The 12137-nt window shown below is 50.5% G+C and overlaps 1 long non-coding RNA gene across 2 annotated transcripts; it reads right to left on the reverse strand.

Moving 5' to 3' along the window:
- Positions 1-687: 687 nt before the first annotated feature.
- LOC147912647 (uncharacterized) lies at positions 688-11729 on the reverse strand. Of its 2 annotated transcripts, none has more exons than XR_015549735.1 (3): positions 11109-11729; positions 9956-10008; positions 688-2662 (listed from the first exon to the last, which is right to left on the reverse strand). It is a non-coding gene; the product is annotated as an uncharacterized LOC147912647 (long non-coding RNA). The 2 variants fall into 2 exon arrangements; XR_015549736.1 differs by having other exon boundaries at positions 9859-10008.
- Between the last annotated feature and the right edge of the window lie 408 nt (positions 11730-12137).

Consider the following 12137-nt stretch of genomic DNA (forward strand, 5'->3'; position numbering starts at 1 on the left):
CACCAAGCACTCTGGTTAAGAACCTGAGGTCAAAGGCTGCTCTGTCATTTACTAACTCCATGCAAGTATTTTTACCTCTCTAAGCCTCGATTTGCTTATCTGTAAAATGGGACTAGCAACAATACATACCTGCAGGGCTGTTGTGAAGATAAAATCAGCAAACGGAGCGAGAGCGCTGCACACAGAGCTCAGCACACAGTGAGTGTCCTGTGAATGGTAACTGCAAAAGGCATGGGAAGGAAAGCTTGGGGTCACTGCAGACTCAGGAGGGAGCACCTCTGGATCTTCCAGGCCCTGGCTGACCAGAGTCCATTCACTGGTCATTTTTCTTGAGATCTAACTCTCCCACGTTCCAGTTGGCTGAGTAATGAGGGAGCCCTTTTCCCGGTCTGCACAAGTGGAGTTCCCATGGCTGGAAGACGGAAATGTTCTGCCTGGAACTGGCACGAGTTCCATTTCGGACACCACTCACAGCAGTCTGGATGGCTGAGCAATGGACAGAAGGAAGCTGAGCGTCCTTACTGCAGGACCTGCTGAGTGTCTGAGCATTGCAAGACCCCGCCTGCCTGTTCGCAGCAGGGCCAACCTCTGGTCTCATCTGGAAGGACAACATTGTGACAATCCAGGCCCTCCCCAGTGCTTTCTCTTCTGGGGTTGGGGCAGGAGGTCCAGCAGCCAATCAAAAAATTTCTTGTGCTTAGCATAGTATTACAGAATCTTGAGACTTTGGAGCCTGAAAAGACTTCAGATGGAACCTCAGACTGTTAGCGCCGGAAGGGGCCTCTTGTGGAAGCACAGGGAGTTGGGGCAGGAGCCCCGAGGGACCTCTCCATAGACTGGACATTGTCAGTGCTAGACGGGTCTTCAGTCTGAATGCAGAATGGTTCCTTCAGAGAGAGCCTCAGGCAGAGCCACGGGACGTTACAGCTGGAAGGGACTCAGGGAATGTTTCTGCTGGAAGGTGTGCCAGAGTGTATCTAATTCAACCCTCTGATTTTACAGCTGAACCCTCAGCTCTCTGTACTAATGGGTTGGTCTGAGAAGAATTTTCTAGAGATGAGGTCCATGTGACTACTTTAGGTGTTTAGGCTGGGGCAGAGAGAAAGAGATGCTTCTTTATCTGTGAGGTAGTCACTATAGGTAAGAGAAGAAAAATAGCCATTGGGCATTCATTCCACAAATATTTATTGACCCCTTCTGTGCTAGGCCCAGCAGGGATACGAAGAGGAGTGAGACGCTGGTGGATAAGATGTCACAGAAAACCAACTCAAGCTGGCTTAAGCAAAAGGACATTTATTGGCTCACAGAACTGGAAGCCCAGAGGTAGAGTGTGTGCTATGGACTGAATTGTGCCCCTCCCCCCAAATTCATATGTTGAAGCCTTAACCCTCAATGTGCCTGTATTTGGAGATAGGGTCTTCAAGGAAGTAATTAAGGTTAAAATAGGTCATAAGAGTGGAGCCCTAATCCAACAGGACTGATGTCCTTATAAGAAAAGGAGGAGACACCAGAGCTCTCTCTCTCCTGGCACACACAGAGAGGAGGCCATGTGAGGACACAGTGAGAAGGGGGCTGTCCACAAGCCAGGAAGAGAGGCCTCACTAGACACCACCCCTGATGGCACCTTGATCTTGGACTTCCAGCCTCCAGAACTGGGAGAAAATAAATTTCTATTGTTTAAGCCCCTCAGTCTGTGGTATTTTGTTACAGCAACCCGAGCTGATTAAGACAGTGGGCTTCAGGGCCGGCCCCATGGCGTAGTTGTTAAGTGTGCGTGCTCCACTGCTGGCAACTTGGGTTCGGAGCCCGGGCGCGCACTGAGGCACCGCTTGTCAGGCCATGCTGTGGCAGCGTCCCGTATAAAGTGGAGGAAGATGGGCACAGATGTTAGCCCAGGGCCAGTCTTCCTCAGCAAAAAAGAGGAGGATTGGCATGGATGTTAGCTCAGGGCTGATCTTCCTCACAAAAAAAAAAAAAAAAAGACAGCGGGCTTCAGGGCTGTTTAGTCCAGAAACTCTGACTCCATTCCCTGTGATTCCCTCAGCTCTGCCCTCCTTGTGTGTAGCCCCATTCTTAGGCTGGTAGCAAGAGGATGGCCATGGAGCCCAGCAATGTCCAGAGGAAGAGAAAGACAGAAGGCTGTTCCGTGATGTTCTCTCATAAAAACAAGAGAGCTGTTTCCCAGAACCCCACCAAGCCTGTCCTTGTATCTCACTGGCCCTGACTAGGTCACAGGCCCAATGCCGAACCAGTCCCCAAGGCCCGGGGAAGCCAGGAACCTTGTATTTTGTAGAGTACGGGAAAAGTTGCTGTAACAGAGACTCCGAATACACAAGTGTAAGTGAAATAGCAATTTATGTCTCTTTCATATCATATTACGGTTCAGAAAAGAGCCATCTAGGACTCACAGGAGGGCTCTGCCATCCTCCAAATGTGGCCTCCCTCTCTAGGTCCAGAGAGACTGCTTCAATTTTTATTATCTCCTAGTCAAGGGAAGGCTCATGCACATCTCTGTTGAGGGCACAGCTCAGAAGTGGTACAATCATTTCTGCTCACAGTCCATTGGTGAGAACTTAGACTCATCGCCACATCAAGCTGCAAGGGAGGCTGGGAAATGTAGTCCTTATGAGGCAGCCATCTGCTTGGCCAAAAATCAGCAGTTCTGTTTTTAAAGAAGGGGAGAGTGGACATTAGGGAACCAGAGAAGTCTCTACCACACACTGATTAGTTTAGGCCCACATTCCTGAACCAATTTTTGGGAAGGGTGGTGGGCCTACCCCTGGAGCTGGGCAAGGGTCAGCTTCTGCGGGAGCACAGGGGCTCACTTAAACCTCTGTAATCTGGGTATGTTTGTTATAGCAGCTTAGCTTGTAGGCTAAATAACACACTGTGCCTTGCATTTCTTTGGCTTCTCTTAGGAAGCTGGAAGGGAGATAATGGGTGTTGGGTAATCAACCAGCAGTGTCCATTACATTACCTGCCTTTGAGGCCCTCTGACTCTGGGGGAAGGGACGGATGGAAACAGATAACTATGGGTCAACGTGACAAATGGTAAACTAGCAGCAATATATAAATCCCAATGAAAACAAAGGGAAGAATTAAGAGGAGGTTTCTAAGGAGGGATAGAAGAGTATCATGAGTTCATTTTGTCTGGGTCTTAAAGGATATGTGGGAACTCCCTAAATGATTTTGGTTGGGGAAGGGCATTTCAGATAAAGACAACAGCGAAATCACAGATGCATGGAGGCCCACGGGGTGTGGCTGGTGGTCTGGTGTGGCTAGAGAATGGGAGGGTGGGAGATACGATGGGAGCAATTAATGAAGGGCACCTGAAAGCCATGGGAGGCAGCAGCCTGTCTTACAGGCTTCTGGAAGCCACGCAGCATTTTTAAGCCAGCAGAGACATGGTCAGATCTCTGTCTTTCTCTGAGGTAGAGACCGGAGAATGACTCCTTAGGAAGCTATGTCACAAATTTGGCTGAGTAATGAAGAGAGCCTGTATCAGGGCTGTGGTGGTGGGAATGGAGACAAGGAGATAGTTTGCAGAGAGATTTTCGTGGTAGAATTGACAAATCTTGGTAACTGGGTGACTGAAGGGGGGTTGAGCCAGGACTAGGAGGGGTGTTAAATATAGTCCTAAGTTTATATGCTTGTGCTAGAAATCCGGAGAGGGGGGTACAGGAAAAGCAAGTTTTGGGGGTGAGAGGAGAAAACAACTTGCCCCCCATTCTAAGCCTGGCCCATGACAGAGTTCTGTGGGTTCCTTGAATGTATGACACTCTCTCTTTACTCAGGGCTTCCACACACTCTGTCCCTATTCCACAGAAGACTCCTCCACCCTCCAGTCTCCAACTGGCTAATTCCTCAAGAGCCTCTCTTGACCCCCTAACTTAGGTAAGAAACCCTCTTCGATTTTCTGACAGTACCCCGTTTCTTTTCTTTAAAGTTTTTTTTTCCAAACAGTTTTATTTATTTATTGTTTAGTGAGGAAGATCAGCCCTGAGCTAACATCCATGCTAATCCTCCTCTTTTTGCTGAGGAAGACCAACTCTGAGCTAACATCTATTGCCAATCCTCCTCCTTCTTTTTTTTCCCCCCGAAGCCCCAGTAGATAGTTGTATGTCATAGCTGCACATCCTTCTAGTTGCTGTATGTGGGAAGCGGCCTCAGCATGGCTGGACAAGCGGTGCGTCGGTGCGCGCCCGGGGATCTGAACCTGGGCCGCCAGTAGTGGAGTGCGCGCACTTAACCGCTAAGCCACGGAGCCGGCCCCCCCGTTTCTTTTCTTGACACATCTCTCACACAGGGTTGTTTAATGCCTGTCTTTCCCCACTCAGCCTACCATTCCCATGAGGGCAGGGACCATGTCTGTCTTGTCTGCTGCTTCATCTCAACACCTTGTCTCATGCCTGGCACACAGTAGGCACCCACGCCAGTTCTGAGGCATTCAACAGTTGTCATTGGAAATAGGAGTTGGCCAACAGTTTTTATCAGGGCCCGTTCAGATGTGATGCAGGGCAATGAGGCCACCATGGGGACAGGTGATGTGATCCTTTTACAGGCCTAGATCACTCTAGACCAGTGGTTCTCAACCAGGGGCGACTTTGCCTCCCAAGGACATTTGGCATGTCTGGAGACATTCTTGGTAGTCATGACTGTGTGTGCGTGTGCGTGCGTGTGCGCACACACTGGCATTTAGAGGGTAGAGGCCAGGGATATTACTAAACATCCTACAAGGCACAAGACAGCCCCCCACAATAAAGAATTATCCAGCCCAACATGCCAATAGTACCGAAGTTGAGAAACCCTGCTCTAGAGATGGGTGAGCCAACTGGGTGGCTAAGTTCCCATTTGGCCTACTGGCTGCTATGGCCCAACTGAGTAAAAGCAGCAGAAGCTTAGTGGCTGTCCCAAGAAATACAGACTTGTGATGTGCAGCCAGGAACCAGCTTGGATGGGGCCTCAGTCAAAGGCCCCAACACCTTGGGTAGTTTCCCCTTAACTGAACTTCTGGCCATAAGCCCAGCGGGCCCAGCCTGGCACTCGCCTCTCTCTGACTCACTCCATTGGGTTTCTGTCGCTCTTCGGTGGAAGTGGCCACCACACTCTTCCCACCCATCTGCCCTGCTGATTATTTTCAGCTTGGCTTACAGAGGCCCAACGCTGCAATTACACCCCAACCTCAATGGCTCCTTCTGAAAATAACATTTGGGTCGAAGAAAACCTCAGTCTGGTGGGCTGGATTTTATACTAAACAGTTAAAGAGTGGGTGTGGGCACTGGGGTGGGGGGGACAAGGGAGTGGCACAGTGGTACAATTAAGAGAAGAATCTGGAAGAAGGGGAAAGAAAAGGAAGTGAAGAGAGGGAAGGGGTGGTGGTGGTAAGGGCTGTTGCAGAGAGAAAATGTATCTACTGGGCAGGGGTCAGCCATCTTTTAGAAGTCTATGCCAAGTCTTCATTTATGCCTTTAATTGAAGGTTTTGTTTGCTGAAATAACTCACCCCCACCTCCAGTCACTGAGGCCTGGGAAATTCATGTCTGCCTGGGGCCAGAAGAATTAGTCTAAGGGCATACCAATCTTTATCCAAGCTAGTGACCAGATTTTCCGACCCCAAAATAGGAGGCACATGGTTTGACATAGGATTTTTGTTCTCTTTCCAGGTGAGAACAGCAGTCTGGGAAATGTAGTTTCGTGATGCTGATGGGTGGAATTTCTAAGCAGTTCCATGGAAAATGGAGGAGAGTAGATAGGACCTTCAAAGCAGGGATTCTCATGGAAATCAGAGATTTATGGGTGACTTTAGTTCAGAGCAGAGAAGGAAACTCAAGAAATGAGAACCTTCATCCTATCCAGTGGGAGGGGAGAGGGGAGATGAAGGGAGCGAGGAGAGAAATGCTTGGAAGCACGTTTTGGATTCCAAAGCAGGCAAACAGAGATAAAAAGGCTGAACGAGTTGAGATTGGGGAAAATAGGCAGGAAAGAGTTCCACATGTTAGTTAAAAGCTCCGTTCTGCAGTTAGCCAGACGTGGGTTCAAATCTGAGCTGTACTAACCACCTGGGTGATCTCCAGCACTAACTTAGCCTTTTTTGGATAGGCCAGAGCAGGACAGGCTCTGGAGTGAGGCTAGTAGAGTTTGCTTTGTGATCTTAGGCAAGTTACTTAACTTCTCTGCACCTTAGTTTTCTCCTCTGTAAAACGTAACCAATACCGACCTTCTAAGGTGTCATAAGGACTTAGAATCAAGTGCTTAGAACAGTGCCTGGAACAGTGGCAATCACTCAACACATGTTAGCTATTATTATTACCTCTGGAGTTTTTCTCCAAATGTAGCAGGCAAGAAACTTTTAGCTAACATAAACGTTTTTTATTTGAATAGTTATGAATTTATTCTCAAGTATATTAAAATATATGATGAGCACATCAAAGCTGTGGTTTCTCTAATGTTATTGCTTAGGGCAAGGCTACTAGAAAAAGGGAATCGATTTAAAGTTAATTTAAAGAATAAGGACAGCTAATAAAATAAAAGTCAATTTGAAATATATAATATGGGGGAATGTGGGTACAGAAGAAAATCATGCAGGCGATACCTGAATGGCTGAAAAATTTGGAAAATAATCCACGATGCCATGTTCCCTTCTGCCAGTAAAACCTTTTAAGGCACACAGGTGGAGAAACCATAGGGCAGGAAGATCCCGATCAAGACGCTATTAAAACTCTGTAACCACTGTTCCCTTTTTGAGAAATCGGTAGGAGGCAAGCGAGGCTTGACGCCCTAATAAGCTTTGGAACCCCCACAGCATTGTAGATTTGGGGGTTCGGGGGAGAGAGGCAGAATCCAAAGGCCCAGCTCCGGGAACCGAACGCCAAGTCCCTAACTTCCCTCTCCCGTCGCCTTTAGGGCGATTCGGGCCTCCCTGATTTTTTTGGATCACTGGGTCAATCAGTCAGCCAATGCCTCGGGAGAAGTTTAATTAAGCTCAGATCGCCGGCGCGAGCTGCCAAAGGTCTCCCCGCCCTCCCGGCCCCGCCCCTGCCGCCCCGCCCCCAGCACATCTGGTGAAAAGCTTCTCCCCCGCCCGGCCCGGCAGAGCCGCAGCCCGCGCATGCGCATCGGCAGGGCGCCCGGCGCCCAGCGGCAGGCTCGGCTCCCAGAACGGCGTTGCAAACTGTTGCATCAGACAGCAAGCAGCCGGCCGGGCCGCCAGGGTTTCTAGGAAGATAGGAAGGGTTTGAGATCCTCTGTGGTCGCTGGGGAGCGTTGGCCGTCACTCACGGTGTTTACACATTAGTAACCCGATCCCCTGAAATCTCAAGCCTGCGCCAGCGGAGGCGAGGGCCTTAGCCACGGGTGAAATTCGCTGGACTCCACTGCTCCTGCCCCCACTCCACCGCCCCAGGCTGGACACACTGCACTGGACTCGGTCTGCTTTATTAATGGCGTGGGCCCTGAGGAATGAGCTGGGTTTCATTTCTCTCCCCAAGTACAAGAATGCCCCCGAGGAATTTCTCACTCTGTGAAAGTGCAAAACTAATTTCCCCAGACAAGCGCTGTTGTCGGTTCCCAAAAGGGCTTGGAAAGATCCCAGCAGGAATGTTCAGTGGTTTCCAAATCTCTTCACCCCAGCAGCTGGACACACAGTCACTGACCACCAAGAACTTCTTGGTGGGTGAGCACACGTCCTTCACAGATAGGCCTTCTTTTTGGCATGTCTCAGGCCCCCCTGTCATGGAGACTTTGGACATTAGCCAGAGAATGCACAGTCACGAACTCATGCAGACGCAGCACACACAGAACAAGTTCTCTAGATTCAAATGTTTCTGCACTCCAGGTAAGGGAAAAGGTGTCCTCCCTATTCTGGTCTCTGGGCCACTGCCTTCTTCAAGGGGAGAGGAAATAATGCTGTATCTAGAAGGGATGGGACAGTCTTGGGGGGTGGAATATTCAAGAAGAATGAGTACTGATTTGGAATCTACTTTCTAAAGAGATTTCCAGGGACATAATCTGGACCTACGGTTCAATCCTTTGTTTTTTTGGAATGGGTTAAGACCAAGTCATTCAGTACGCATTAATGGATTTTCCAAAAAGACAGAAACTGACAATTTACCTTAAGCATTCTGTCTTTTTTAGGGTGTTGGTGGTGAAAGTCTATTCCATTTGAATAATCTTGAAAGGTAAAACAGGCCTACTGTTCTTCCTTTCCCTCATTATTATGAATCACTCAATTGCAAGATTCAATAAAAAAATGACCTGAAAGAATCCTAAGCATCATCTGACACATCTCTTTGCCAGACAGTCACTGTTATTTGTGTAAGCCAACATTTTCCTTTGAACGGCGGGAACTTATAGCACTATGGGATTTTTCATTGTAAGAGATGCTTCATAAATATAGCCCAAGCTATTTTGGTTGTCAACAGTGATCGTGTGAACTGAAGGAATGACAATTAAAAACGGGTGGAAGGAGTGTGGCAAATGCTGGAGCTGGAGCATTTCTGGGCCCTGCTTCTGAGGGTCTATCAGGACCCAAACCTTCTGCCACATGGGTGTCACCAAGGTGGTGTCCTGGGGTTAGAGGGTGTGGTCTCAGGGAGCTGCCAGGAGCTGACAGCATGTCAGATATGTCTGAGCACTAGTCCTCACCTGAAGCAAGTCATTTACTATTGTGGGGCCTCTCCAGCATGAGAGTTGTGGCCTTGAGGTCAGAAGCCAAGTGGGAACGGGAGAGAGTAAGCTTACGAGCTCATGTTAGGTTCCCTGCTGTACCATATAGTGGGCTCTCAATGCATATTTGCAGAATGAATGCACTGAAAGAAAGAGGGAAGGTGCAGAGAGAGGCAAGTTCAAAGAATTCCAAGAATGTGGCAAGAGGCAGCCTGGGATGCCCAGGGCTCTGTTGTGTTGGGTCAGAGGGGAATCCTTCTAGTTCAAAGACATAAGGCAAGAGAGTCAGAACTAATTCTCATGAAGTCCCTTCTGCCTTGGTCTCCCTGTTTGGAAAAGCCTCCAGTTAGTAATTCCAGAGTTGACCAGTCATTCTGTTTAACCAAGACTCATGACATCATCAATGATTGCCTCACCTCAACTGAATTCCCAGAGCAAACTTCTGGAAAAGTCTGAGGGAGGGCGTGTGACTGATATCCAAAGGACAGGAAAATTCCCCAGAAGCCACTCTTTAAGACCATAAGCAAAGTGGTGGCCCAGATGGTCAGATGGTGCAGACATACACGAGGAGTGTGATTCGTTTTCCACATTCATTGGGCACTCACCAATTCTAGTCACTATACAGAGTCCAAACCTAGACAAAGCTCCTGTTCGAAGGGCTTTTGATCTAAATTCCTTGTGGAAAGTCTGTCTTTGAAATGTTTAAGGCACCTCATTTAATCCTCATTTCCACTTCAAGTCTTGTACCTCCTTCCTGAGAAACCCACCCCATTTGAAGTTTGTAGCTGGCCTTCCTTCTGTTTTTTCTATTTATGTGCCAATTTCAAGGGTGGAGAGAGCCACATTAATTTTAAAATAAAACACAAATAGCAAAATGAGGCTTGGTTAAAGTAAAAACCACAAAAGGACTTTCTTCCCCCTCTCAAACTTTTCAGATTTTCCTAGAACCACCTTTATTTCCTCAGAGCCCAGACATAGAAAGTGAGTGGGCCTCTCTGGATGCTCTTCCAAGAGAAAGCGAAAAGCCTCATTCCTAGCCTCCTCTCATCTGCACCTTTAGGTTTCGTTTTTCTTTTTCAGACACTTGAGTCCCAAATTGGGGTCAGAAAGCACTTGAAGCCCCTAATTCACATGCAGTGTTTCTAAGCACTCTTAGAGTAGATTTTGGTTTGTTTTTGCATGGTCTGTATCTTACCTATTCTGTTCATTGCATCAGCTTGTGCATTCTGGGTGATGGGAACATGACTTTAAAGTCACATCCTCGTGGGGCCATTTCCAGTGTTGCTACTTACCAGTCTTGTGACCTCATCTGTCAAAGGAGAATACTGATGCACACCGCTCCGGGCTGTAGTGAGGATTAAGGGGTCAAGACACAGAATGGGCTCAGCACAAAACAAGCACTTAATACACTGTAGCTATGATGAAAATAGATCTTTTCATCTAACTGCTCCTCTCTAACCAATCACCTGCCCCTATTTTGGAGAAGGAAAGAAAAGCAGTTATCTATTCCAAGTGGATGATTTATCCCCATTTTACATCACCAAAGGGCCCAGTTTGACTTGCAAACACCTGGGCCATTTAATGGGGTGGGATCAGTGTTCTTGCCTCTCAGCAAGAGGTGCAGGACTGGGGAAGCCTTGAAGGCCGATGGTGGAGTGGCAGGAGCACAGAAGGTGGGGAAACATGGTCTGGAAAAGCAGGCCCAGGGCTGAGGTCAGGGGACAGAGAGGTGCCAGCCACCAGGAAAGAAAGATTCTCGCTGCAGGGTTCTGAGTCTACCAGGCTGCAGACAGAGGCCCGCCCGCCCCCGGTCTGGTGACCGTGGGACCCGCGGCGCGTGAGGCAGCGCCCTCTGCCGGCCGCGCGGGGCAAGCTCTGCAGGTGGGACCCGGGATCCCTCCCGCAGCCTCCGCCCCCGCTCCATCCTTTCCGAGGACCGAGCGGCCGGGTCCCCGACCGGATTCCGGGAGACGCGTCCCTATCTGACGCCTGCGGGCTGAGCAGAGACGATGCTCGGAAATATCCGATTCATCTGGGGATCAGAGGCCGCGGGAACCCACCTAAACCCCGCAGAGGCTGCGCCTCTTGGGACCTGGGGCCAAAGTCTGCTGGGCTGTCGGAGGTGGTTTGGAAGTGGCTTCGCCTATGGCCAAGACCGCGGGTTCTGCGGACAGAGAGGAGCCCTGGGTTCGCTTTCTGCCTCATCCATTTTCCAGCTAGGTGGCCTTGGGCAAGGTACTTAAATTTCCATGGGCCTTAGTTTCCTCATCTTGAAGATGGAGAGAATGATCCCGACCTTAGTGGGTTGACATGAGGATTATATGGGATCAGACAGCCTGGGTTGGAATTCTGGCACTGACAGCAGCTAGCTGTGTGCCTGGAGCAAGTTACTTAAGCTCTCTGTGCCCTGGTTTCCGGCAAAATGGGGATAATAACGGTACTTACCTCCGAAGGTTGTTGCCTGCAAAGCGCTTAACACAGTGCCTAGCACAGGGTAAGCGCACAATAAATGGTGGCTGTTATGGTGGTTGTCGTTATTATTGTTCTTAAGACCGCTACACGAGCAGACGGCTATTATTAGTTTCTTTCTTGGGTCCGGCTATTTCTTTCCGGGCATTGTGAAATTCTTTTACCACGCGCTCGCGTCCTTATCAGTAGCCGAAGGACAGCCGGCCTTCCCGAGTTTGGAAAATCGAGGCGCCCCTGGAAGAGGGCCAAGGACGCGCCCGCGGGCTGCAAGGTCCGGGACCTCCAGGAGGACGCCCGCGCCACGCCGCCGCCGCCCGGGCCTCCATGAGCGCGCGTCAGAGCCGCAGTGACGTCGCCAGGTCCGGGGGCGCGGGGAGGCGCGGCCCGGACACGCGGGGGGCCTGGGGTGGCGGGGAGGGCCGGGGTGCCCTGCTGTCCCCGGCGGCTGCGGGAAGGCCCTTGCCCGGGTGGGCTCTCCAGCGCCTGCCGGAGCCGGGCGCGCTCGCGCTCCGCCTGGAGCCCCGCGGAGAGGCGGGAGACGCCAACGCCGGCCCCCGCGCCCCGGGCCCGCCCAGCCCGACGCGGGGCTGACCTCCCGGCGGCCGCTCAGCGTCTGCGTGGTCTTTCCCCTCCTGTCCTTCTCTTCCCCCGCCCCGCCCCAATTCCAGCCCTTATCGTCCCCCAGCGGCCCACTCAGTTTCTTCTTCCTCTGTCCTCCTTCTGGACCAACTCATTTGCTGTGAGTGGTTAATAACCACCCGCGGAGGCGCCGCCCACTCCCAGCTGTCGGGCTGCCGCCCATTGCTTGCCGGACAGTTCGCTAGGCTTGCCATGCACGCAGCTCCAACCTGCAGTGTCTTGCCCCTATTCTTGTCCATCTCGGTGGTGGCGCTACCACCCACCCCATCATCCTGGACGCCTCGCCTTCCCTCCTCAATACCTCCCCAGGCACTCTCCACTTCTTCATCCTAATTCCAGCCATTCTGGTTTAGGCTGTTAACATAG

Source organism: Ceratotherium simum, chromosome 34 (assembly GCF_057802395.1).
Source record: "Ceratotherium simum simum isolate JZ-2026a chromosome 34, ASM5780239v1, whole genome shotgun sequence".
NCBI lineage: Eukaryota > Metazoa > Chordata > Mammalia > Perissodactyla > Rhinocerotidae > Ceratotherium > Ceratotherium simum.